Consider the following 25842-nt stretch of genomic DNA (forward strand, 5'->3'; position numbering starts at 1 on the left):
GGTATGTGTAACACTGGAATGGCTCATCATGCAGGATCTATCAACAGCATATCATAATCCTGATAAAGTCTCTTTTAGAATAAAACTTTTTCTCTCATTTTACATTATACTTAGGCCGTTTTTTAAAAATACAATTTATTTTTCAATTATAAAAGTAATACTTGCTTATTATAGACAAGTAAGGGAAAAGCATAATCCTAAACACCTAGGGACAATCACTGCTTTCATATTTCTAAAACTTTAATTTGTTCCGATTATACAAGTTAAACATGTTTAGAGAAGAAATTTAGAAAATTTAGGCATGCAAAAAATAAGGAAATGAAATCACTCACAATTTCACCACTAAGAGATACCTACTTTAAACATGTTGGGCTCAGTACTTATCTAGATTATGTATTTGTATGTAAATATTTAAGATCTGCATTTTATTTTTAACTAAGGGAACTATACATATTGTTATAATTTTTTTGTCATTTAATACTTCATTTTCATATTTCTAGGCCTATAAAACTATTTTATAACACTAGTTTCATGGAGTCTATAGAAATCTATCATATGACAATTTATTTTACCAATATTTAATTATTTTATTTTTGAAAATATTTGTTTATTTTGAGAGAGAGAGAGAGAGAGAGAGAGAGAGAGAGGCTGGGGAAGGGGGTGGAGAGGGTGGGGCAGAGAGAGAGAGAGAGGGAGAGAGAGAATCCCAAGCAGGCTTTGTGCTGTCAGCTCAGAGCCCAACATGGGGCTTGATCTCATGAACCCTGAGATCATGACCTGAACCAAAATCAAGAGTTGGATGCTTAACTGACTGAGCCACTCAGGCACCACACCAATCTTTTATTACTGGAATTTTGAATTTTTTTTTTAACGTTTATTTATTTTTGAGACAGAGACAGAGCATGAACGGGGGAGGGTCAGAGAGAGGGAGACACAGAATCTGAAACAGGCTCCAGGCTCTGAGCCATCAGCCCAGAGCCCGACGCGGGGCTCGAACTCATGAACCGCGAGATCACGACCTGAGCCGAAGTCAGATGCTTAACCGACTGAGCCACCCAGCCGCCCCATTATTACTGGAATTTTGTATACAAACCTCTAAAAAATTTCTTCACTAAATCCTTACACCTAATCTTAGTTATAATTTTTGGATAACTTACTACAAGTAAAATTTTTGTGCAGGAAAGTAGAACAGTTTTCATTCCAACTGAGAGTATATGAATTGTCATGTTATACTGTATATCATCATGCTTGGGCATTATATATAATTACACAAATATTTGTATTGTACTGATCAAAAAGGGGAACCTCACTGTGTTAACACAATTTGGTTAGAAGGAACAGATATTCATTTACATTACTTGGTGTAATGAAGATTTTGTGAGGAAGGTTGTGTTAACTGGACCTCATAAGATAATAGAAAAGCCAGGCACCAAGGAGCCTGATACTGAGTTGGATAGAGGATGGTTATTCGAGTTGAAGTACAACTCTAGCTATCACTTCTTCTCATCTTCTGCTCTTAGTAAGAGAGTTAAATTTTTTTAACATTTTATTTTATTCTTAAAATTTAAAAACTCAGCTCTTATATGTAGTACAACATGTATAGTAGAAAAGACTGAGAGGAATTCAAACAATGTGACAGCAGAAAAGCAAATAACTCAGCTAAGGACCTGAATAGACATTTCTTAAAAGAAGACATACAAATGGCCAACAGGTATATAAAAAGGTGCTCAACGTCACTCATCATCAGGGAAATTCAAATCAAAATCACAATGTGATACCATCCCACATTTGTTGGGACAAGTTTTACCAAAAAGAGAAAAGAAAGTGAGTGTTGGTGAGATGGGAAGAAAAGGGAAGCCTTGTGTGCTGTTGGTGGAATGTACAGTGGTAATAGCTATAATGGAAACAGTATGGATGCTCCTCAAAAAATTAAAAATAGAACTACCATATGGTCCAACAATCCCACTTCTGGGTATATATCCAAGGGAAAAAACATCTCTATCTTGAATAGATATCTGCATCCGCATGTTTATTGCAGCATTATTTATAGTAGCCAAGTTATGGAAACAACTTAAGTGTCCATCAAAAGATGAATGGATAAAGAAAATGTGGTGGCCTGTATACAATTCTGTCAATTGTGAGAACTTGGATGATCCTGGAGGACATTATGCTAAATTAAATCAGCCACACACAGTGAGAAAAGTACTATATGATCTCACTTATATATGTGGAATCTAAAAAAGTCAAACTTACAAAAGCAGAGTTGAATGGTGGTTACCAGGAAATGGGGTGGGTTGAGGAAGTGTGGAGATGGGTACAAACTTTCAGTTATAAGATGAATACATCTGGAGATCTAATGTATAGCATGGTGATGATAGTTAATATTGCTATATTGCAATATTAACAGTGCAAATGCACTGTATTGCATTTTTACAAATTGAAGGCTTATACAAGCCTGTGTTGAGCAAGTCTATAAGCCCGGTTTTTTCCAACAGCGTTTGCTCACTTTGTGTCTCTGTGTGACATCTTGGTAATTCTTGCAACATTTCAAGCTTTTTCATTATTATTGTTACATTTGTTATGGTGATCTATGATCAGTGATCTCGAATATTATTATTCTAATTGTATTGAGGCACCATGAATTATGTCCATGGTAAGGTGGCAGACTTAATCCATAATTGTTGTTGTGTGTTCTGACCGCTCCACCAAACAGCTGTTCCCTGTCTCTTCCTTTCCTGGGGCCTCCCTATTCCTGGACACAACAATGTTGAAATTAAGCCAGTTAATAACCCTACAGTGGCCTCTAAGTGTTCAAGTGGAAGGAAGAGCCACATGTATCTTACTTTGAATCAAGACCTGGAAATTATTAAGCTTAGTGAGGAAGGCATGTTTGAAGCTGAAATAGGTCAAAAGGTAGGCTTCTTGTGCCAAACAACCAAGTGTGAATGCAAAGGAGAAGTCCCTGAAGGAAATTAAAAGTGCTACTCCAGTGAACACATAAATGATAAGAAAGTGAAATAGGCTTACTGCTGATATGGAGAAAGTTTGAGTGGTCTGGATAGAAGATTAAATCAGCCACAATATTCCCTTAAACCAAACCAAATCCAGAGCAAGACACTAACTCTAATTTTATGAAGGCTGAGACTTCTTTTTCTTCTGCAGGAAGCTGCAGAAGAAAAGTTTGAAACCGGCAGAGGTTGGTTCATGAGGTTTAAGGGAAACATAAATGTGTAAGGTGAAGCAGCAAATGCTGATGTAGAAGTTGCAGCAAGTTATCCAGAAGATCTAGCCAAGAAAATCAACGAAGGTGGTTACACTAAACAACAGATTCTCAATGTAGATGAAACAGCCTTCCATTAGAAGATGTTACCTAGGACTTTCACAACTAGAGAGGAGAAGCCAAAGGCTGGCTTCAAAGCTTCAAGGGACAAGCTGACTCTCTTAGGGGCTAATGCAGCTGATGACTTTAAGTTGAAGCCAATGCTCATTTACTATTCCAAAAATTCTAGAGCCCTTAAAAATTATGCTAAATTGACCCTGTCTGTGCTCTATAAATGGAACAAAAGGCCCAGATGACAGCACATCTGTTTGTAACATGGTTTACTGAATATTTTAAACCCACTGTTGAGACCTGCTCAGAAAAAAAGGTAACTTGAAAAATATTACTGATTATTGACAATTCACCTGATCACCCAAAAGCTCTGATGGAGATGTATAATGAGATTAATGTTTTCATGCCTGCTAATACAGCATTCACTCTGTAGCTGCTGAATCAAGGAATCATTTTGACTTTCAGGTCTTATTATTTAAGAAATACATTTCACGTGGGGCGCCTGGGTGGCTCAGTCGGTTGAGCGTCCGACTTCGGCTCAGGTCATGATCTCATGGTTCGTGAGTTCGAGCCCCATGTTGGGCTCTGTGCTGACAGCTCAGGGCCTGGAGCCTGCTTTGGATTCGGTGTCTCCCTCTCTCTCTGCTCCTCCCCTGCTCACACTCTGTCTCTCTGTCAAAAATAAAGATTAAAAAAAATTAAAAAAAAGAAATACATTTCATGAGACTATCTATAGCTGTCATAGATAGTGAGTGATTCCTTTGATGGATCTGGGCAAAGTAAATTGAAAACTTCGTGGAAAGGAGTCATCATTCTAGATGCCATGAAGAACATTTATGGCTTATGGAAAGAGGTCAAAATGGCAACATGAACAGGGGTTTGGAAGAAGTTGATTCCAACTCCCCATGGATGATTATAAGGGATTCAGATGAGGAAGTATCTGATATGGTGGAAATATCAGGAGAACTAGAATCAGAAGTGGGGCCTGGAGATGGTACTGAATTTCTGCAATCTCTTGATAAAACTTTAACAGATGAGGAGTTGCTTCTTATGGATGAACAAAGAATATGGTTTCTCAAGAAGGAATCTGCTCCTGGTGATGATTCTGTGATTGTTGGAATGGCAACAAAGGATTTAGAATACTCTGTAAACTTAGTTGATAAAGCAGCACCAGGGTTTGTGAGGATTGACTCCCAATTTTGAAAAAGGTTCTACTGTGGGTAAAATGTAATCAAACAAATCACATGCTACAGAAAAATTATTTATGAAAGAAGAATCAATCAATGTAGCAAACTCCACTGTTGTCTTTAAGAAATTGCTTAAATACACTGTTTTTTTTTTTTTACACATAATGCTTTGTACACTTAATAGACTATAGTATAGTGTCAACAGCTTTTATATGCATTGAAAGACCAAAAAATGCCTTTGATTCACTTTATTGTGTTACTCGTTTAATTGTGGTAGTTTGGAACCAAACCCAAATATCTGTGAGGTATTCTTGTAGGTAGTAGATACTGTGAATTGACTGGAAATGTTTAATTTTCCTAATAGCAGTACTTAGCCAGCCAGTTACTTTCATAGGACAAAAGTTCTGATATTATATTTCACCAATTTATTGCAACCTTCTCAAAAAGATTATTTAAAAAATTGTTATTAAAAGTTTACCCAATTTTAAATACACTCAAATAAAACTTAGTCATATAGTTTTATTTCAGTACAATGAATTCAGATTTTATTGTTTCTGATTGCCTGGTATATCATTATTATTGTTATAAATTGATAGCTACCATCATGATTTAATTGAGAAACTTTGTTATGGCTGTTTAATTATCAACAAAGCAAAGAAAATAATTATTTAACTTTAATAAATGAAGATATATGAGTGATAGTCAATTAACATTGCAAATAGAGATACGCATTTTGATTTTTATAGATAAACTATTTTCTGTGTCAGAGTTTTCCACTTAATGGGCTATTTGAAGGAAGATTGATATCAATATGTATATTGAATGCCACTATTTTCAAAGGTGATCTGTAATTATCTTGCTGTAGGCTATTTTGATAAATGTGAGTGAAATATCTGCATATTTCCTATGTAACTAGTATACCAAGAAGTAAATTGGGCATTCCTTTTTTATGTGATTTTCATTTAATTATATAGCCATTAGACTTATCTCTCATATGCTGAATAATTCGCTCTTTACATTCAACTTATGTTTAATTAAAAAGCAGTGACAAACTTGCTTACTCTGCATTAACTACTCACTTATGAAATAAAATTAATAGCAGGTGTAAATTATTTTAAGTGATTTAAGGATTTTCAATATACTCTCCCAACTTCAAAGTTGCTTGATTAAAGCAATTAGGAAATAAAAATATCACGTTAATTAAATATTTTTCTGCTAAATAATATTTGCATTTTTATTTATTCTAAACTTGGAATACAGTATTATTAACATTAAGAAATAAGAAATCAAATGACCAGTGGTTGCATAAAATTTATTCAATGCTACCTTGCATGAATGTAGTTTAAATAAATGAAATGTAGTTTAAAATAAAATGGAGGAGGGAAGATGATTTTGCTTTGAATTTCTGCCAGAAAAAAATATGCCCCTCTGTGGATGGGGTTGTTACAGAATTTGTCATTCTCCCTGTCTCTGTAACTTGTTTCTCTGGTCATAACTGATTGCACTTGGAGGTCCAGTTGACCTATAAAATGATATAGAACAAAACTGTGACCCACAAGGAATATTCATGATGCTCTGAACCAATAATATTATTTATCTGAAAGTTTAAATATGAAAAATAGAGAGCACACAGGTGATAATAAGAAACCTCATGTGAGGCACCAAAAGAGTGCTAAAGCATTAATTTTCTTATATTTAAGATAAACTCTCTTCTCAAATTTTAAATACCACCTATGAAGCAAGGTAAAACAATGTGCAATAAAACAAGGTATACCTGCACCAATTTGTGGTAAAATTCATGAAGCTGAAAAATAAATACAATAAGAGTGAGACTATTAATAATAATTCAAAACTTCAAGGCTTGGGATAAGTATGACCAACTTATAATTAGCCCTTGAATCTACTTGATTCCTGCAGAATTTCAATCAAATAAAATTAAAACAAAAGTCAGGAGGAAAGATTGCAATTTCAGAAGGAGGGCTTAGAATAAATGATTCAATTAACATTATATTATTTTGTCTTTCTGAGAGTCAAACCTATTAATCATAAAATCACTTTAGGAATTCAGATAGGCCTTAAGAGAAGGAAGAAAAATAAGTGATCAGCAGCTATAATAACGGTAAATATTTTGCCATGAAATTTTGGTTTTAGTTTTTTTATACAGGGGTGTGTGTGTGTTGTGCCAGATGGTGGTATGAACTATATTTCTATTAAGTAACAGCTTGTATTAGTCAAGGTTCTCCAGAGTAAGAGAACCAGTTGGATTCTCTCTTTCTCTCTCCCTCACCCCTCTCTATATATCTCCAGAATGAATATATAATATAATACAATATAATATATATGATATAAATATATAACATATACATTTATATTATCATAATTTATAATTACATATTATAAATATATAATTTGTATATATAAATTATAATATATTGTATATATAATTTATATATAATATAGTATATATCAATATCTCTATCAATCTATCTATCTATCTGTCTATCTATATGATTACAGGAATTGGCTCATGCAGTTCTGGAGGCCAATAAGTCCCATGATCTGCCATCTGCAAGCTTGAAAACCAGGAAAGTTGGTGGTCTAATTCAATCTGAGTTTGAAAGCCTGATAATCAGGGAGGGGGAGGGGCTGGTGTTGCAAATTTTGATCTGAGTGTGAAAGCCTAAGAGCCAGGAGAGCTGATGTCTGAGATAGAAGGTAGATGGCTCAGCTCAGGCAGAAAGAAGATGAATTCATCATTCCTCCATCTTTTTGTCTTGCTTGCTCAAGAGATGCCCATACTGGGGAGAGCCAGCTGCTTTACTCTCTTCACCAATTCAAATGCTAATCTCTCCCAGAACAACCCTCACAGGCACATCCAGAAATAATGTTTTACCATCTATTTGGGCATCCATCCCTAAGTTCTGTTAAGTTGACACACAAAATTAATCATCATGCAGCCAGAGACTCAAAAATAGATAGATTTATAAGTCTTTCATATGATTAAAAATGTTGTAGTTGTGGTTAGTCTTATAATGTGGTATATATACAGGTATGGATATCAACTTGAATCAACTTGTCCAGGTTTGAAATATGGCTTCAGCATTTACTGGCTGGGTGATGAAGAAAAATTCTCTTGAACTCCGTTTTCCCATTTATAAAACACTTACAGCATCTAACTGACTGGGTTGTTGAAAATTTAAAAGGAATAAATGGAAAGGAAAATGTCAAGAAATTAGCACATAGTGAACTCAAAATAGTAGTAATATTAGGGCTCTCATAAGTGATTAAATTAGGTTATTCAGAGATACTTCTGATCAAGATGGAGTGACAAATAATGGATTTACCATCCCACCTGAGAAACAAAAACTGGACAAAAAATACAAAACTGGTTTTCGAGACACTGGGCATAAGGTGATGCAGGGTAGTGATCCTGGGGAGATGGGGAAAAATGAGATGAACTCTATGATTTCCTCTGAGAGTCTCTGGGCTCCAATGCTGGAGGGAAAACTCATATGGAGCCTAGAAGACTCCCTGAGTTGAGAAGATGGGGCTTTGTGTCTGGAGAGACACGGGCAACTAGTTTTCAGGAAAAAGTACCGAAGCTGCAAGAGCTTTGCTTACAGAGAGAAATCTAGGGATCTGTAGAGTATTTTTTGAGTATTTAGCTAAGTATTTATTGATCAGCATCTTGTGTGTGAGAAATCTACCCACAGCTGGGAAAAGAGCCACTTGAAAGGATTAAAGAGAACAGTACTCAGATCTTATACAGGGCCAGGAATAGTGCTTATTCCCACAAATTGGAGTGGAAGATTTCATAAATCATGGTGCAGTGAGTTAGAATACTAAGAAAGGTCTTGCCTTAGTGTTGGGAAATAATTATCATCAGACTAAACATGGCTCTGGTCCTATCTAATAAATATTAAAGGTGGAACCTGAAAGGATCAAACTGTTTCCAAGTAACTTAACTGCATCCCCAAACAAAGCTCAAGAACATTTCCGGGGACACAAAAATACCCACACCTAAGAAGGTAAAATTCACAATGTCTGGCATCCAATAAAATACTGTGAGGCAGATAAAGAAGCAGGAAAATACAATCTATATCGAAAAAAATTAACCAATTGAAACTAACCCAGAACTAACAAATAATAGAATTAACCAAAAATGACATTAAAACGTTCCAATAACTTTATTCCATACACTCATAAAGTTAAGCAGAAATATGAAAAAATTAAAAAAAACCAAATAAACCTTCTAGAGATGAAAGCTACAGTGTCTCAAATGAAAAAAAAAACACACTTAATGAAATTAATGTAACATTAAGTAAACATTGCAGAAAAAATGATTAGTGAACTTGAAGATAAAACAATAGGAAATATCCAAAACAAAAGGCAACGAGAAAAAGAATCAGCTGTGGGACAACTTATGGCCTAACATGCATGTAATTAGAGTCTGCAAGAAGAGGGACACAGAACGTATAGTTGAAGACATAATTGTTAAAAATTTTCCAAATTTGTTGAAAACTATAAACCCAAAATTCAGGAATCTCAAATAATGCCAAGCATAAAGAAAATGAAGAAAATTAAACCAAGGCACATCATAAGCAAATCGCTTAAAACCACTAATAAAGAGAAATTCTTAAAGGAGGCAGAAGAAAAAGCCACAATACATACACTACAAGAGAAAGATAACAGTAGACTTTTCATTGGAGAATGTAATTGAGAAAATGGAGGCATATCATCTTTATATAATTAAACAAAATAACTATGTCAACTTAGAGTTTATGCCTAGTAAAATGTATTTGAAAATGGAAGATAAAATAAAGACTTTCAGAATTACAGAAGCTGAAATAACTAATTACCAGCAGACTTCTATTATAAAAATTGCTAAAGGAAGTTCTTCAGAAACAAAGAAAATCATATTAGATGGAAGCATGAATCTACACAAAGGAATGGAAAGCACTGGAAATGCTAACTACATTGATAAATGTACAAGATTATGTTCTTATTTAAAAAAAAATTTTTAACGTTTATTTATTTTTGAGACAGAGAGAGACAGAGCATGAACAGGGGAGGGGCAGAAAGAGAGGGAGACACAGAATCTGAAACAGGCTCCAGGCTCTGAGCTGTCAGCACAGAGCCCAACGCGGGGCTCAAACTCATGGACCGTGAGATCATGACCTGAGCCAAAGTCGGACGCTTAACCGACTAAGCCACCCAGGCTCCTCTATGTTCTTGTTTTTAAAATTGATTTAGGAAGTTGTAGACTCTTAAAAATAAAACATTGTATTGTGGAATTTGTAGCATGTAAGAATGAAATGTATGACAAATGCTGAGTAGAGATAAATGAAAATATACTCTTGTGAGATATTAATTCTTCCTATGGAGTGATAAAATACACCTTGAAGATCAACTGTGATAACTTAAACATAAGATATATGTATATATATATGTGTGTGTATATATGTATGTGTGTGTGTGTGTGTGTGTGTGTGTATAGCCTCAAGGTAACTGCTAAAATAAAAAAAAAAACTAAATGACAGAGATGATCAGATTGAATAGAAAAGCGTTATCCCACTATATGCTGCCTATAGGACACACAATTTACAAAGATGGAAATAGATTTAAAATAAAAGAAATGAAAAAGGTATACAATGCTAACACTTAGCTAAAGAAAGCTAGACTGTATATTAATATCAGATAAAATAGGATTCAGAGCAAAGAATATTACAAGGGTAAATGAAGATCATTTCATAATGATAAAAAGGGCTCAATTTCATTAGGAGGACATAACAATCTATTTGTTCAAGCATCTAATAACAGAGCTTCAAAATATATGAGGTAAAAACTGGTGGAACTGCAAGGGGAACTAGACAAATTCACAATTATAGTTGGTTATTTTAGTATCTCTCCTCAGTAACTGAAAAGGAAAATTAAAAGGTCAATAAAACTATGGAAAGCTTACTGATTGTACTAATCAACCACCTTGATCTAAATGAAATTTAAATAATACTCCTATAAACAGATTTTTTTTGAGTCATGGGACATTTATCAGGTTAGACCATATTCTGTACCATAAAATGAATCCCAATAAACTTAAAAGGAATCAAAACATGACGTGTGTTCTCTGACCATGTCAGAATTGAATTACCAACGAATGACAAAAAGATACCTGGAAAACCCTTAAATACTTGGAAACTCGATTGCACATTTCTAAATTACCCATGGATTAAAGAAGAAATCGAAAGGAATGTTAGAAAGCATTTAAAAATTTTTTTATTTAATTTATTTTTAAATTTACATCCAAATTAGCATGTAGTGCAACAATGATTTCAGGAGTAGATTCTTTAATGCCCCTTACCCATTTAGCCCATCCTCCCTCCCACAGCCCCTCCAGCAACCCTCTGTTTGTTCCCCATATTTAAGGGTCTCTTATGTTTTGTCCCCCTCCCTGTTTTTATATTATTTTTACTTTCCTTCCCTTATGTTCATCTGTTTTGTATCCTAAAGTCCTCATATGAATGAAGTCATATGATATTTGTCTTTCTCTGACTAATTTCACTTAGCATAATATCCTCTAGTTCCATCCATGTAGTTGCAAATGGCAAGATTTCATTCTTTTTGATTTCTGAGTAATACTCCATGGTGTGTATATACCACATCTTCTTTATCCACTCATCCATCGATGGACATTTGGCCTGTTTCCATACTTTGGCTATTGTCAATAGTGCTGCTATAAAAGGTGCATGTGCCCCTTCGAAACAGCACACCTGTATCCCTTGGATAAATACCTAGTATTGCAATTGCTGGGTCATAGGGTAGTTCTCTTTTTAATTTTTTGAGGAACCTCCATACTGTTTTCCAGAGTGGCTGCACCAATTTGCCTTCCCACCAGCAATGCAAAAGAGATCCTCTTTCTCCGCATCCTTGCCAACATCTGTTGTTGCCTGAGTTATTAATGTTTGCCATTTTTACAGGTGTGAGGTGGTGTCTTATTGTGGTTTTGATTTGTATTTCCCTGATGAGTGCTGTTGAACATGTTTTCATGTGTCGGTTGGCCATCTGGATGTCTTCTTTGGAGAAGTGTCTACTCATGTCTTTTGCCCATTTCTTCAATGAATTATTTGTTTTTTGGGTGTTGAGTTTGATAAGTTCTTTATAGATTTTGGATACTAACCCTTTATCTGATATGTCATTTACATATATCTTCTCCCATTCTGTCGGTTGCCTTGTAGTTTTGCTGATTGTTTCCTTCACTGTGCAGAATCTTTTTATTTTGATGAGGTCCCAATAGTTCATTTTTGCTTTTGTTTCCCTTACCTCTGGAGACATGTAGAATAAGAAGCTGCTGTGGCCAAGGTCAAAGACATTTTTGCCTGCTTTCTCCTTGAGGATTTTGGTGGCTTCCTGTCTTACATTGAGGTGTTTCATCCATTTTGAGTTTATTTTTGTGTATGGTGTAAGAAAGTGGTCCAGGTTCATTCTTCTGCATGTTGCTGTCCAGTTTTCCCAGCACCACTTGCGGAAGAGACTGTCTTGATTCCATTGGGTGTTCTTTCCTGCTTTGTCAAAGATTAGTTAGCCATATGTTTGTGGGTCCATTTCTGGGTTCTCTGTTCTGTTCCGTTGATCTGAGTGTCTGTTTTTGTGCCAGTACCATACTGTCTTGATGATTACAGCTTTGTAGTATAGCTTGAAGTCTGGGATTGTGATGCCTCCTGCTTTGGTTTTCTTTTTCAAGACTGCTTTGGCTATTCGGGGTCTTTTCTGGTTCCATACATATTTTAGGATTTTTTGTTCTAGCTCTGTGAAGAATGCTTGTGTTATTTTGATAGGGATTGCATTGAATATGTAGATTGCTTTGGGTAGTATAGACATTTTGACAATATTGGTTCTTCCTATCCAGGAGCATGGAATATTTTCTCATTTTTATTGTGTCTTCTTCAATTTCTTTCATAAGTTTTCTATAGTTTTCAGTGTATAGATTTTTCACCTCTTTGGTTAGATTTATTCCTAGGTATTTTATGGTTTTTGGTGCAATTGTAAATGGGATCGATGCCTTGATTTCTCTTTCTGTTGCTTTATTCTTGGTGTATAGGAATGCAACTTGTTTCTGTGCATTAATTTTAAATTTTTTTCCCAACGTTTTATTTATTTTTTGGGGGGACAGAGAGAGACAAAGCATGAATGGGGGAGGGGCAGAGAGAGAGGGAGACACAGAATCGGAAACAGGCTCCAGGCTCTGAGCCATCAGCCCAGAGCCCAACGCGGGGCTCGAACTCACGGACCGCGAGATCGTGACCTGGCTGTAGTCGGACGCTTAACCGACTGCGCCACCCAGGCGCCCCTGTGCATTAATTTTATATCCTGCCACTTTGCTGAATTCATGGATTAGTTATGGCAGTTTTTTGGTGGAATCTTTTGGGTTTTCCATATCGATTATCACGTCATTTGTGAAGAGTGAAGGATTTGACCTCCTCCTGGCCAATTTGGTTGCTTTTATCTCTTTGTGTTCTCTGACTGCTGAGGCTGTGACTTCCAATATTATGTTGAATAACAGTGATGAGAGTGGACATGCTTGTCTTGTCCCTGACCTTAGGGGGGAAAGCCCTCAGTTTTTCCCCATTGAGGATGATATTAGCATTGGGTCTTTGACATACGGCTTGTATGATCTCGAGGTATGATTCTTCTATCCCTACTTAAGAGTTTTTATCAAGAAAGGATGCTGTATTTTGTCAAATGCTTTCTCTGCATCTGTTGAGAGGATTATGTGGTTCTTGTCCTTTCTTTTATTGATGTGATGAATCATATTGATTGTTTTGCAGATATTGAACCAGCCCTGCATCCCAGGTATAAATCCCACTTGGTCGTGGTGAGTAATTTTTTAATGTATTGTTGGATCTGGTTGGCTAAAATCTTGCTGAGGATTTTTGCAGCCATGTTCATCAGGGAAATTGGTCTGTAGTTCTCCTTTTTAGTGAGGTCTTTGGTTTTGGAATCAAGGTAATGCTGCCTTCATAGAAAGAGTTTGGACGTTTTCCTTCCATTTCTATTTTTTGGATATTAGAAAGTATTTTGAGCTGAATGAAAAGGAAAATACAACACACAAACTTGTGACATGCGGACTAAGTGGTACCAATGAGGAAATATTCAGCACTGAGCACCCAGACTATGGCTTGTGTGTGTTGGTAGCAAAGAGAATTTTATAAGTCTACAATAAAGACAGTTATTGGCATAAAGATAGACAAATAGAACACTGTAACAGAATGGAGAGTCTGGAAATACGCCTGTACATATATACGTGTACGTGATCATATAACATTAATTGTAAGTGACTAGATTTTATGATATATATGTATTGTGAAGATATGAGACTAGAAATGTAGGTAGGGGTCTTGCAGGGTTTTGAAAGTTCAAATATATTTTCCTGAATGCAATATAGTCATTGAAGGATATAGAGGGAGAGTAACAGGATAAGATTTTTTTTTCTTTAGAAAGAGAGAAGAGATATGGAAGATGGATTATAGAATGGTGAGGTTTGATTCAGTTGGTATAGTTAGGAGGCCATGAGGTTGAGGAAAGGAGAAAGGTAGGTTTAAGATGTAATTAAGAGGATAGAACTGGAGTGCCTCAGTGACTCAGTCAGTTAAGTGTCTGACTTTGGCTCAGATCATGATCTTACAGTTCATGAGTTCGAGCCCTGCGATCAGCTCTGTGCTGACAGCTCAGAGCCTGGAGCCTGTTTTAGATTCTGTGTCTCCCTCTTTCCCTGCTCCTCCCCCTGCTCACTCATACTTTGCCTCTTTCTCTCTAAAAAATAAAACATTAAAAAAAAGAGGATGGAAGCAATGGTCATGTCTGACTGACTTAATGGGTGAAGGGCAGTGGAGTAAGAGGTATCAAGGCCAGCTCATAGATTTCTGTCTTGCACTTCTGAGCTGATATCAGTGCCATTCACTGGGATAGGGAATAGGAGAATGCAAAAGTTTTTGGGAGCTCTTAATGATTCTGGCTTGAATTTGTTGAGTTTCAGATTCTTTGGAGCCTCCTAAAGGGACTGCCCAGTACTCAGAAGGACAGGACTAGTTTAGTGGTAAGAATTTGGAAAGTGTTCAGCGTTTGTATGTAAATTGAACCCATATACTTAAAGTATCACAGTAAGAATGTATAAAATAAAAAAAAAGCATGGAGAATGTAAAATGTACATATGGAAAGTGACATTATTTAAGGGATAAGCAGAGAATGAGAAATCACTGAGTGAATCTAGAATTTATTCTTTGGAGGTGCCCAAGAGCATAAAATAAACTTGGATTGTGTGTGTGTGTGTGTGTGTGTGTGTGAGAGAGAGAGAGAGAGAGAGAGAGAGAGAGAGAGAGAGAGAGACAGAGAGAGAGAGAGAGACAGAGAGAGAGAGAGGGAGGGAGGGAGAGAAAGGGCGCTGCACAGGGAACTTGTCTTGAAGTTATGTTTCCATCAGAGCACATTGTTTTTATTCAGACTGTTATGTTTATGTTTATGGGGGAGGGCTGTTGAAGATTAATGTTGTCACTCTTTCTTGGCCACACTAAGACAGACTCATTAAGGAGACTAAGCAAGTAGTCAGAGATAAGAAGAGAGTGGACATTGGTTATCAAATGTTGGAGAGCAGGCAAGTGCGATAAGGACTGTAGTTTGTCAGGCTGCCAGCCAGAAACGGATTGAGCTCTCAAATGGGTTAATTTGAGGAGAACTTAATAAAGTGACTGTTTACCAAAGTGTGGGGGAAATTCCATGTGACAGTGGCTTTCACTGGGGCGAGGGTAAGAGGGTGAGATCATGACTGCTCCTCAGCCCAGTGGGGCAAGAAGAGGGAGCAGTTACCAGAACCTGGCACAAGAGAGCTCCAACCTTTGATTGAGAGACGTTGCAGGTTGAGGCTGGATGGGGATTACCCTGACACTATCTTGATTCTTCCCTCACTCTCTTGCATGTACTCTCCACTGGCCACGCCCAATCAGAAGCAAGAGAATCTGTGAAGTAGTCTGTACAGATCAGCCTCTGGTGTGGAGCAGATTGGGAGAGAGATGGGAGTGCACATCAAAGGGGCAAATGAAATACAGCACAGACTGAGAAATATCTATTGGAATTCATCAGAAGAGGTCACTGGGGACTCTGGTGGAAGAGCTTTCAGGGCAACAGTGGGGTAGCAGGTAGATTGTGGAGAATAAATCAGGGATGCAGCAGGAGTGAAGAGGAGGAGATGCTGTTAAGGGAGAGTTTGGGGAGTGACTGGAAATTAATTTTGGGTAATGTATGGCAGATATGAATTAAGATGGCAGACCCTTATTTATGATTATATGGTGAGAAATGCAAAGTGACTCACTCAAAATAGTGCCTCAGTTTCCCATGATTTCTCTCTCTAGTTTTCCTCAGTTGTGAATAGGATACAATCCCGGTCAGTATAATGAGGCATTCATTAGGACCAATCTGTAAGAGGATGTATGTGCATGTAAGCTCTGTCTGCCCCAGAGTAGGGACTCTACTTTAAATGTCAATATAACCTCAATGCCTAGTTCACTGTTTGAAACATCAAAGGTGCTCAGTGAAAATTACTGAATACAAAAATGTTCAAATGTTCAAAACCTGTAGAAACATTCCAAAAGCATAATCTGACATATGAACACGATTTGGTTATATTTAGGAAAGCTAAAAAAAGTCGTTGATGACCCCATATGTCTTCAGTATATACTCTACATCTCATGTTTACCATCCTGTTTGCACCTTCAGTAAGTAGTTTCTTTAAATGAGCTTTAACCCCTCTTATTAGGACAGAGTTTGATTCTTGTTTGACAAGTCATCTTAACTTTGTAAGTGTTGGAACATCTGTCATGTGAATTTAAGTTAATTGCTAAGCTGTTTCTCTCCATGAGTTTCCTTCAGAAGGCTTTTTTGATGTTTTTTTCTCCAATTTAACTGGTTCCATTTCCAGTCTGATATTACAGTATCTGATGTCTAAGACTGGAAAGTAGTTCCTGTCTAACTGGCTATAAGGGGGTAGAAAGTGGCTTTTAGGTACTCTATGAGCATCTTGTTCTCTTGTTTAAGAAGTAGTTTGAAACCAACACCACAGAAATACAAACAATCAGGAGAGGATATTTCAAAAACCTATATGCCAACAGATTGGACAACTTGGAAGAAATGGATAAATTCCTAGAAACATAAAAACTACCAAAACTGAAACAGGAGGAAATAGAAAATTTGAACAGACTGAAAACCAGCAAAGAAATTGAGTCAGTAATCAATAAATTCCCAGCAAACAAAAATGCAGGACCACATGGCTTCATGTTCTACCAAACATTTAAAGAATAGTTAATTCCTATTCTTTTTTTTTTTTAATTTTTTTTCAACGTTTTTTATTTATTTTTGGGACAGAGAGAGACAGAGCATGAACGGGCGAGGGGCAGAGAGAGAGGGAGACACAGAATCGGAAACAGGCTCCAGGCTCTGAGCCATCAGCCCAGAGCCCGACGCGGGGCTCGAACTCACGGACCGCGAGATCGTGACCTGGCTGAAGTCGGACGCTCAACCGGCTGCGCCACCCAGGCACCCCTAATTCCTATTCTTCTTAAACTATTCCAAAATATAGAAGAGGAAGAAAAACTTCCAAATTCATTCCGTGATGCCAGCATTACCCTGATACCAAAACCAGATAAAGACACCACTAAAAAAGAGAACTACAGGCCAATATCCCTGATGAATACAGATATAAAAATTCCCGATAAAATACTAGTAAACCATATCCAACAATACATTAAAAAATACTTCACCATGATCAAGTGGTATTTATTCCTGGGTTGCAAAGGTGGTTCAATATTGATAAATCGATCAATGTGATACATCACATCAATAAGAGAAAGGATAAGAACCATACAATCATTTCAGTAGATGCAGAAAAAGCATTTGACAAAGCACAACATCCATTCATGATAAAAACCCTCAGGAAATTAGGTTTAGAGGGAACATATCTCAACGTAATAAAAGCCATCTATGGAAAGTCCACCGCTGACATCATTCTTAATGGGTAAAAACTAAGAGCTTTTCCCCTATGGTTAAGAACAAGACAAGGATGTCTACGCTCACCACTTGTACTCAGCATAGTACTGGAAGTCCTTGCCTCAGCAATCAGCCAACAAAAAGAAATAAAATGCATCTAAATCAGTAAGGAAGAAGTAAAACTTTAACTATATGGAGGTGACATGATAATATATATAGAAAACCCTAAAGACTCCCCCAAAAAACTGCTAGAACTGATACACAAATTCAGTAAAGTTGTAGGATACAAAATCAATGTATAGAAATCTGTTGTATTTCTTGACACCAATAATGAAGCAGCAGAAAGAGAAATCGAGGAATCGATCCTATTTACAGTTGCACTCAAAATAATAAAATATCTAGGAATAAACTGAACCAAAGAGGTGAAAGACCTGTACTCTGAAAACCATAAAACACTGGTGAAAGAAATTTGAGATGAAACAAGGAAATGGAAAGGTATTCCATGCTCATGGATTGGAAGAACAATTATCGTTAAAATGTCTATATTATCCAAAGCAATCTATACATTTAATGCAATCCCTATCAAAATACCAACAGTGTTTTTCACAGAACTAGAACAAACAATTCTAAAATTCATATGGAACCACAAAAGACCCTGAATAGCTAAAACAACCTTGAAAAAGAAAAGCAAAGCTTGAGGCATCACAACTCCAGACTTCAAATTATATTTCAAAACAATAGTAAAACAGTATGGTACTGGCATAAAAATAGACACATAGATCAATGAAACAGAATAGAAAATCCATAAATGAACTCATAATTATATGGTCTGTTAATTTTTGACAAAGCAGGAAGAATAGCCAGTGGGAAAAAGAATATCTCTTCAACAAACTGTGTTTGGAAAACTGGACAGTAACATGCAAAAAGGAGCACTCATACACCATTGGTGGGAATGTCAACTGGTGTAGTCACTGTGGAAAGCAGTATGGAGGTTCCTCAAAAAGTTAAAAATGGAACTATCTGAGGATCCAACAATCACACTACTTGGTATTTACTGAAAGAATACAAAAACACTAATTCAAAGGGATACATGAGCCTCTGTTTATAGCAGCATTATTTACAATGGCCAAGATGTGGAAGCAGCTCAAGTGTCCATTGAATGATGAATGAATAAAGCAGATATGGTTTATATATACAATGCCATACTCAGCCATAAAAAAGAATGAAATCTTGCCATTTAAAATGACATGGGTGGAGCTAGAGTGTATTATGCTAAGCAAAATAAGTCAGAGAAAGACAAACACCATACGATTTCACTCATATGTGGAATTTAAGAAACAAAGCAAACAAGCGAAGGGGAAATAAAATAAGAGAGACAAAGCAAGAAACAGACTCTTAACTATAGAGAACAAATTGATGGTTACCAGAAGTGAGGGGGCATGGGGATGATGGGTTAAATAGGTGATGGGGATTAAGGAGTGCACTTGTCATGATGAGCACAGGATGATTTATGGAACTGCTGAATTACTATATTGTATACCTGAAACTAATATAACACTGTATGATAACTAACTAGAATTAAAGTAAAAACTTAAATTAAGAAAGAAGTATTTTGACATATTTAGGAGCTTTCAGTTGTATTTTTTGAAAGAAAAGTATAAAGAGAATCTTGCTGCTTCTAACTCTTGAATTTTTTGATAATTTCCATTTCTCTCTTCTAAGTTACATTGTTTGAAAGCAAATTCTATTTCTTCTTCTTCTTTCATTCACAAAATGTAATGTTATGAAGTACCATAAAATTAAACTAGCTTGAACAACAAAATATTAAAACATAATGAAACTGGGATATTCTAAGTTCTAGAACAAAAGGCAAAATCAATATCTCTATTAAGAAAACGAACCTGGCAAATTTCAGTCTGGCTGCTGGAGCCTTTTATCCAATAGGCAGAAGCATAACATATAAAAGATAATAAATCAAATTGAGCTTGCTGTTTCTCAGATTTTAATGGTTTGTGTTTAACTTTTAAGAGCAAACTCCAAATGGTTGTTTAAATTACTGTAGTAGAATTATTAGGCCTAGCTGTGAGGCAGAAGCAGAATTTTCTGCTTCTGAAATGTACATATTTCACACAGGGTGTACATGTGCATGCCAAGACACATCAAAATTTTACCTGTTTAGTAACAGCTTCATTTTTAAGCTTCCAAACTACATCAGCTAAAATGATATAGATCTGCACATAAATATTGGAAGAGTTGAAGAAGCCAGCATGATTCTTGCATTGCAGAGACTAGACACATGGATTTCTATGTTGTACATAGTCCTGTCTTTGTGGTTCTAAAACAAACCCAATTTATAGGATATGTTATAAATATTTTTGTTCCTCAAAATACTCATTTGACATTTTATTTTTATTAAAATATTAAAAATATCTAATTGGCTATTCAGATGATCTCATTTTAAACATTTATTTTGGTGCGTATAAAATGCTATTTAAACAACTGGGTGTTTTTTTCCTAATTATTTGCTAAAAATTCAAATTTTTGTAATTAAAAATAAATCTTTGAGCTCATCACAGCAGTTATTTTCCCATAAACTTTATTGAAAGTGATAGAAATAGAAAAAAATTTAACCATGAGTTTTGCCTATTTCCTATGAAATAGCAAGTTTCCATTTCATTAAATTTGGAGAGCTTTTTTTAGGAAATAATATGATACCAAAAGAAAGGAAATAAAATTCTTAGAAAGATCTCAAAAGATTATTAATAGATGAGATTTGAATAAAACTGATCAAATACTGGAATGGATGCTTTCTTTCCTTTCTTTCTTTTTTTTTATTGCCTACATTGTCTGGAAACTGTTCAGTAGAACAAAGGGTTTTATGGATGAAAGACTGGTATGAAGAAACATGAATGTCAACTCAGGCTCTGAAAGACAGTCTGCTAATGAAATATTCTAAAAGTCATTTTCAAGGTGGTTGAAAGTTCTCACTGATGTGCCCCAATGCCTTTGATAAAAAAAATTATATATATCAAATAATTACATAAGTGTTGGCTCTGGGGACAGAGAAAATAAGGTTAGCTCATATGCACCCAAATATGAGGGAGAGGTTTGTGTTTCATACTTTATTTCCATGGGTGAAAATTATCAGTCACCTGATAAAATTACTTAGGTAGTAAATTTCTTACTTCTTACCTGTGAAAAATGCCTTTTTCTGCTATCTAGGTTATGCTAACTAACTGTGATCTATGATTTACTACCTTAATGGTTACCTCTTTATGTGCAAAGTGTAGGAAGGAGATGATTATCTTTAAAAATTGAACTTTCCCAAAACATCCTTGAGTGAACTTTCCTGATAAATGCAAGAAGTAATGACTTTTCCCCAAAGGTCCACTGATCCACTCTATTAATATACATACCTGCCAATGACACCTACTTATCCTCTGTTCTACAGTATGCATTCTTTCCTAAGATATATGTAGATACTCTCAGTAATAGTTTTGAAAGATATATATATGTGCAATATATATGTATGTGCACATGTAGGTAAAATATACCTTTATATGGGTTTATAATTGGATGGAACTTTACATTTGGATGTCCTTGGAATCTGTCTGCATCAGTTTTCTGTGACTTTGATTTTAATCATGCAAGTATGATGAGGACTCTTTTTCAGGAGTGTCTATCATGGTGCCCCATACGGAGAGGCCCTTAATTAGGGTAACAATGGTTCTACGACATAACCAGATTAATGGATGCATGGTTCATTAGGCTTTTTAAACACTTTAAACACTCCATATCAGATTGACTGTGGGATGTCTACTTTCTGCCCCTGTCACAATCCCAGATGACTTAGTGAATTTCAGTGGTTTGACAACAGTGTTAAGCTTTGTAGTCTGAGTCTGGGTTGGGCTTGGTTTAGAAAAAGCAACTAATCCTGGTAGGTAGACTTTATCTCCATTCCATTTTATATTTTCATGAATGAAATTTTTATACATGCGTTGTTGATGCAAACATAAAAAATACATTTGCATGACATTTAATTGTCTTTGCCACTGGCTTGATCTTAGTCTCTCATACTCATCTACCTTAGTATATGTTATGGCTAATTTGTAATGCACTTTTCCCTTACACTATTTTTTTCAACTTGAAATTTTTCAGCAGTCTAGATTCAACCACAATGCTATCTTCTTTTTGAAACTTCAATGGACATTCTTCTAACAAAGGTAATCACTCTCTACAAGTTCTTATAGTATTTTTTATATATGTGTATGATGACAGTTTCATATTACATTGTTTTTTTTCAAGTATCTTTTCATGTCTTAACTAGTCAGAGAGATTCTAGAGGATAGGGGCTAGTACTTATTAAAAAAATATCCAGGATTAAAAGTAGATACTCAGTGAATATTAGTTTTCAAAAATTGTTCAAAGGTAAATAAGAGTATGCAAACAGGATCCTTATAGTGAATAAGGAAGCTTAAAAGAAAATGAAGTCCAAGATGTGGTAACATTCAGAGCTTAAAAAATGGAGTCGCCTGTGGAGAACTTGGAAGCCATGTGCACTGTTGGTAAAAATATAAAGTGGCAAAGCTGTTCGGGAAAGCAGCATAGCAATTCTTCAGAAAAATTAAAAACATAATTACTATATGATTCACCAATTCCCTTTGTATGTATATACCTAACAGTTGAAAGCAGGGTCTTGAAGAGGTATTCGCACAATGATGTTCATAAGAACATTATTCATAATCACCAAAAGTTGGGAGCAAACTAAGTGCTCACTGACAGATGACTGGATAAACAAAATGTGGTATATGCATACAGTGGAATGTTATTCAGCCTTAAAAAGGAAGGAAAATCTGATGCATGCTACAACATGGATGAACCTCGAGGACATAATGTTAAGACACAAAAAGACAAATGCTTTATGGATTCTACTGATATGAGATACTTGGAATAGTCAGAGTCATACAGATGGAAATAGAAGGCTGGTTGACAGGGTCTCAGAGGGAGGGGAAAAGAATTGTGTAATATGGTATAGTGTTTTAGTTTTGTAAGGTGAAAAGAATTTTGGATGTTGATTGTATAACAGTGTGAATGCACTTAACACTGCTGAAGTATACACTTAAAAATAGTTAAGATGGTAAATTTTGTGTTATGTATCTTTTACCACAATTTAAAATAATTGAAAAAAAAATGAAGTCATCATCATTTTACACATCACAATTATGTCAGACTAATCCATCATAAAGGTATTTTAATATCTCTATTTGGGGGCAGCTAGTCTACATAAAGATCATCTAATTGTTTCATAGATACCAGTATGTAAAAGACAATTTACTGTTTCATAATTTTAATACCAACCCATCAAGATGTATTTGTTGTATACTCATAATGTTTGATATCCTTTGATGGTTGGGAGAGAGGATAAAAATGGATAGCAAGAAGCTGACTACCAGCCTACATTCGGAGGATTTTTATATAGTGAAGTCATTGCTCATAATACCTTAAGGGAATTGACACAGCTGCTTTGTAAAGTCATACATTCTGTAGTTGTTCTAGAATGAATCCTAGCTGAAAATTAATCCAAGAAAGTTAGAGCCCTGATACCAGTAAAAAAGGAGAGTGAGTTACCCAGCAACATATATACTTGGTCAGTTGGATCTACTATAATGGTCCTTAAATGCCCACCTAGGAGTTGCTTTAGCAATACATTTTTTCCAGAGGAAAAAAGGCCAAGCTGGAAAATCTGAGTCTTTTCGTCTGTTTTTCAGCAGTAATGTAAGTCTTGTTAATTGTATCTGTGCAATTTTGCTTTGCTGCCTCTGAAGCTGTTGAGGATGGCCCTTGGTTTCTTTCTGGGAAGGACAAATAGAATGGCAACTACCAATGGTTCAGAAGGAGTTCAACTTAGTGTAGAAATTTCAGAGACTAATTGGGGATTGAGACAACTATCAAGAAGAAGGGTGTGGGCTTAAATAGAGAACCAAGATTGGCAAATTTAAGGCGAATTTTGGGGTTAGAGGAGATAAGTAATACTAGAAATAACTAGTAGATAACACTCACGGACCACAGACTACATCCCAGGAATTCTTTACTTGTGTTAACTCCATGAATCTTTTCAACAGCCTTATGTGATAGGTACTTATATTATTTTCCAATGTCTAACCTTGTAATGTCCTAAGAGGAAACCCAGAGACAGGGTTTTGGGTTCAATCTCAGGGAAATGATCCCAGGTTTTCTATTTTCTTTGAGGGAATGGGGAAGGTAGACAGGAAGGGAGGAAAACCAAAAAATTCTATTAATTAGTGGTGTCTGCTGTGGGCAACTGGAGCTCAAATACCACTGGAGGTCCTCTATAGAACATGCCTCAGAATTGTTCCACTGAAGGCTGGGGAAGCCGGGGATTTAATCCTCCAACGTCTACCGCTCATTGATTGAGAGCTGCTTCTGGGGCATTAATTCCTACACACTGTCGTATTACCATATTCTAAAAACAGACCCAAGAAGCAGTCCTTGGTATATAAGGAGCTGCAGATGGTCTCAGAGCCATGGCAGCATCTGCTGCACTTAGTTTGCATACGAGGAACATAGGACACAATTCTAACATCATGTAATTTGGATTTATTCTAGAACTATAGACTGTTGACTGAAGCTAGGATTCTACATTTTTCCCATTTACATGGGTAACCCCAGAACAGCTAAAGTTGATGAAACAGACTGAAAGAAAAAGATGCCTTACACATGGAATCCATAGGCAACACTGAGAGCCAGTTCATTTGTTCATTCATTCAATTGTTTGCTCTTTCATTCAGAAATTTATCAAGTGCCAGATTTGAGTCCAGTACTATTTGCACTGGGGATGGCGTAGGGTGAGGAGATAGAAGGAGGGGATATAAGGAGAGGTATATGAGATATAAGGAGGACAATTGTGACAAGATTTCTACTCTCATGTATCTGCCATGTGATTGGAAAGAGAGACAAAATAAATAAAAAATATAATTTCAAATGACAGTGAATACATTGAATGAAATAGAATTACCATTGTGACTAATTACAGTAAAAGTAGTTCTTGGACTTGCTAAAGAAAAAGGGCACCTTCACTGCTTACCAGAGTCAGATTCCTGGAATTGATCTGATATTGAGGACTGTGTAGTTAGCAAGTGGATGGCAGCACACCAAAGAAGAGGTGGATAAAGAAATTGTAAACAGGGGTGTGGCTCAGTCAGTTAAGCATCTGATTTCAGCCCAAGTCATGATTTCGTGCTCTGTGAGTTCGAGCCCCGTGTCAGACTCTGTGCTGACAGCCCTGAGCCTGGAGCCTGCTTCAGATTTTGTGTCTCCCTCTCTCTCTGCCCTTCCCTGCTTGTGCTCTGACTCTATCTCTCAAAAATAAGTAAATGTTAAAAAAATAAAAAAACAACTGTATAAAAAAAGAGAAATTGTAAACATGTTGCCAGCAGGGCTTGGTGTGTAGCTATTCTGACTAGAATGGTGAATTGTGATGTTTTGCAAGAAAAAACTGGTTTCTTATATTATGCTATATTATGCTTTGCATAAGGATTAAAAGTGTATCATCGCATGTTCTGTATCATTCACTTTAGTGAGTGTGTGCTCAAATATATGGTAACTTTGGAGCAGGCATTAAGAAGTTCTTTAGGGCATGCTCCTTTCTGTGGAATGTTGTTCAAGTTACATGCTGTAGGTCATATTTGGAAACCGGTTTGTTGTGGGATGCCTATAATCAAAGTCTCCTCCTGCATTCTTGCATTCCTTTAGATGTATTTTTATCCTCATATTTACTGAGTGTCCCTTATACAGCAGGTACTGCACTGGGCACTGAGGTCAGCAGGAGAAGCCTGGTAACTGGAACTCATAGTTCAGAGATGGGAGGAGCCAACAGGGAAACAAGAAAGTAATGAACAAAGGCACCACAGCTAGTTATAAGAATTATGATGGAAATGAAATGGGGGCTGTGAAGGAGAAATAAGCATGTATGGGAGAAGGGAGACACAACATGGGGTGGTCAGGAAATGCATCACTGGTAAGGGGACTTTGATGGTGGGGCCTCAAAGACCAGGGACCCATCATGCTGGAAAGTGAGAAGCTGATTGTTCAGAGCATGAGCATAGAAGATAGGTAATACCAAGGTCTCGAGTCTGGGAAAGGGCTTAGTTTATCGTAGTTTTTTTTGTTTTGTTTTGTTTTTGTTTTTTTTTTTTGTTTTTTTTCCGTCAAGTTAGCTAACATACAGTGTAGTCTTGGCTTCAGGAGTAGATTCCTGTGATTCATCACTTGCAT

The 25842-nt window shown here is 36.1% G+C and overlaps 1 long non-coding RNA gene across 2 annotated transcripts in view; it reads left to right on the forward strand.

Annotated features, from left to right (window-relative positions):
- The window catches only part of LOC123382267, a 221930-nt gene that overhangs the window by 75427 nt on the left and 120661 nt on the right, over positions 1 to 25842 (forward strand). Inside the window, exons 6-7 of one of the 2 annotated variants that reach the window (XR_006590383.1) lie at positions 13341 to 13387; positions 21706 to 21770. This is a non-coding gene — a long non-coding RNA (uncharacterized LOC123382267). The remainder of the gene's footprint in view (positions 1 to 13340; positions 13388 to 21705; positions 21771 to 25842) is intronic. The other variant, XR_006590384.1, reaches the window with a different exon arrangement.

Source organism: Felis catus, chromosome E2, assembly GCF_018350175.1.
Source record: "Felis catus isolate Fca126 chromosome E2, F.catus_Fca126_mat1.0, whole genome shotgun sequence".
NCBI classification, from domain to species: Eukaryota; Metazoa; Chordata; class Mammalia; order Carnivora; family Felidae; genus Felis; species Felis catus.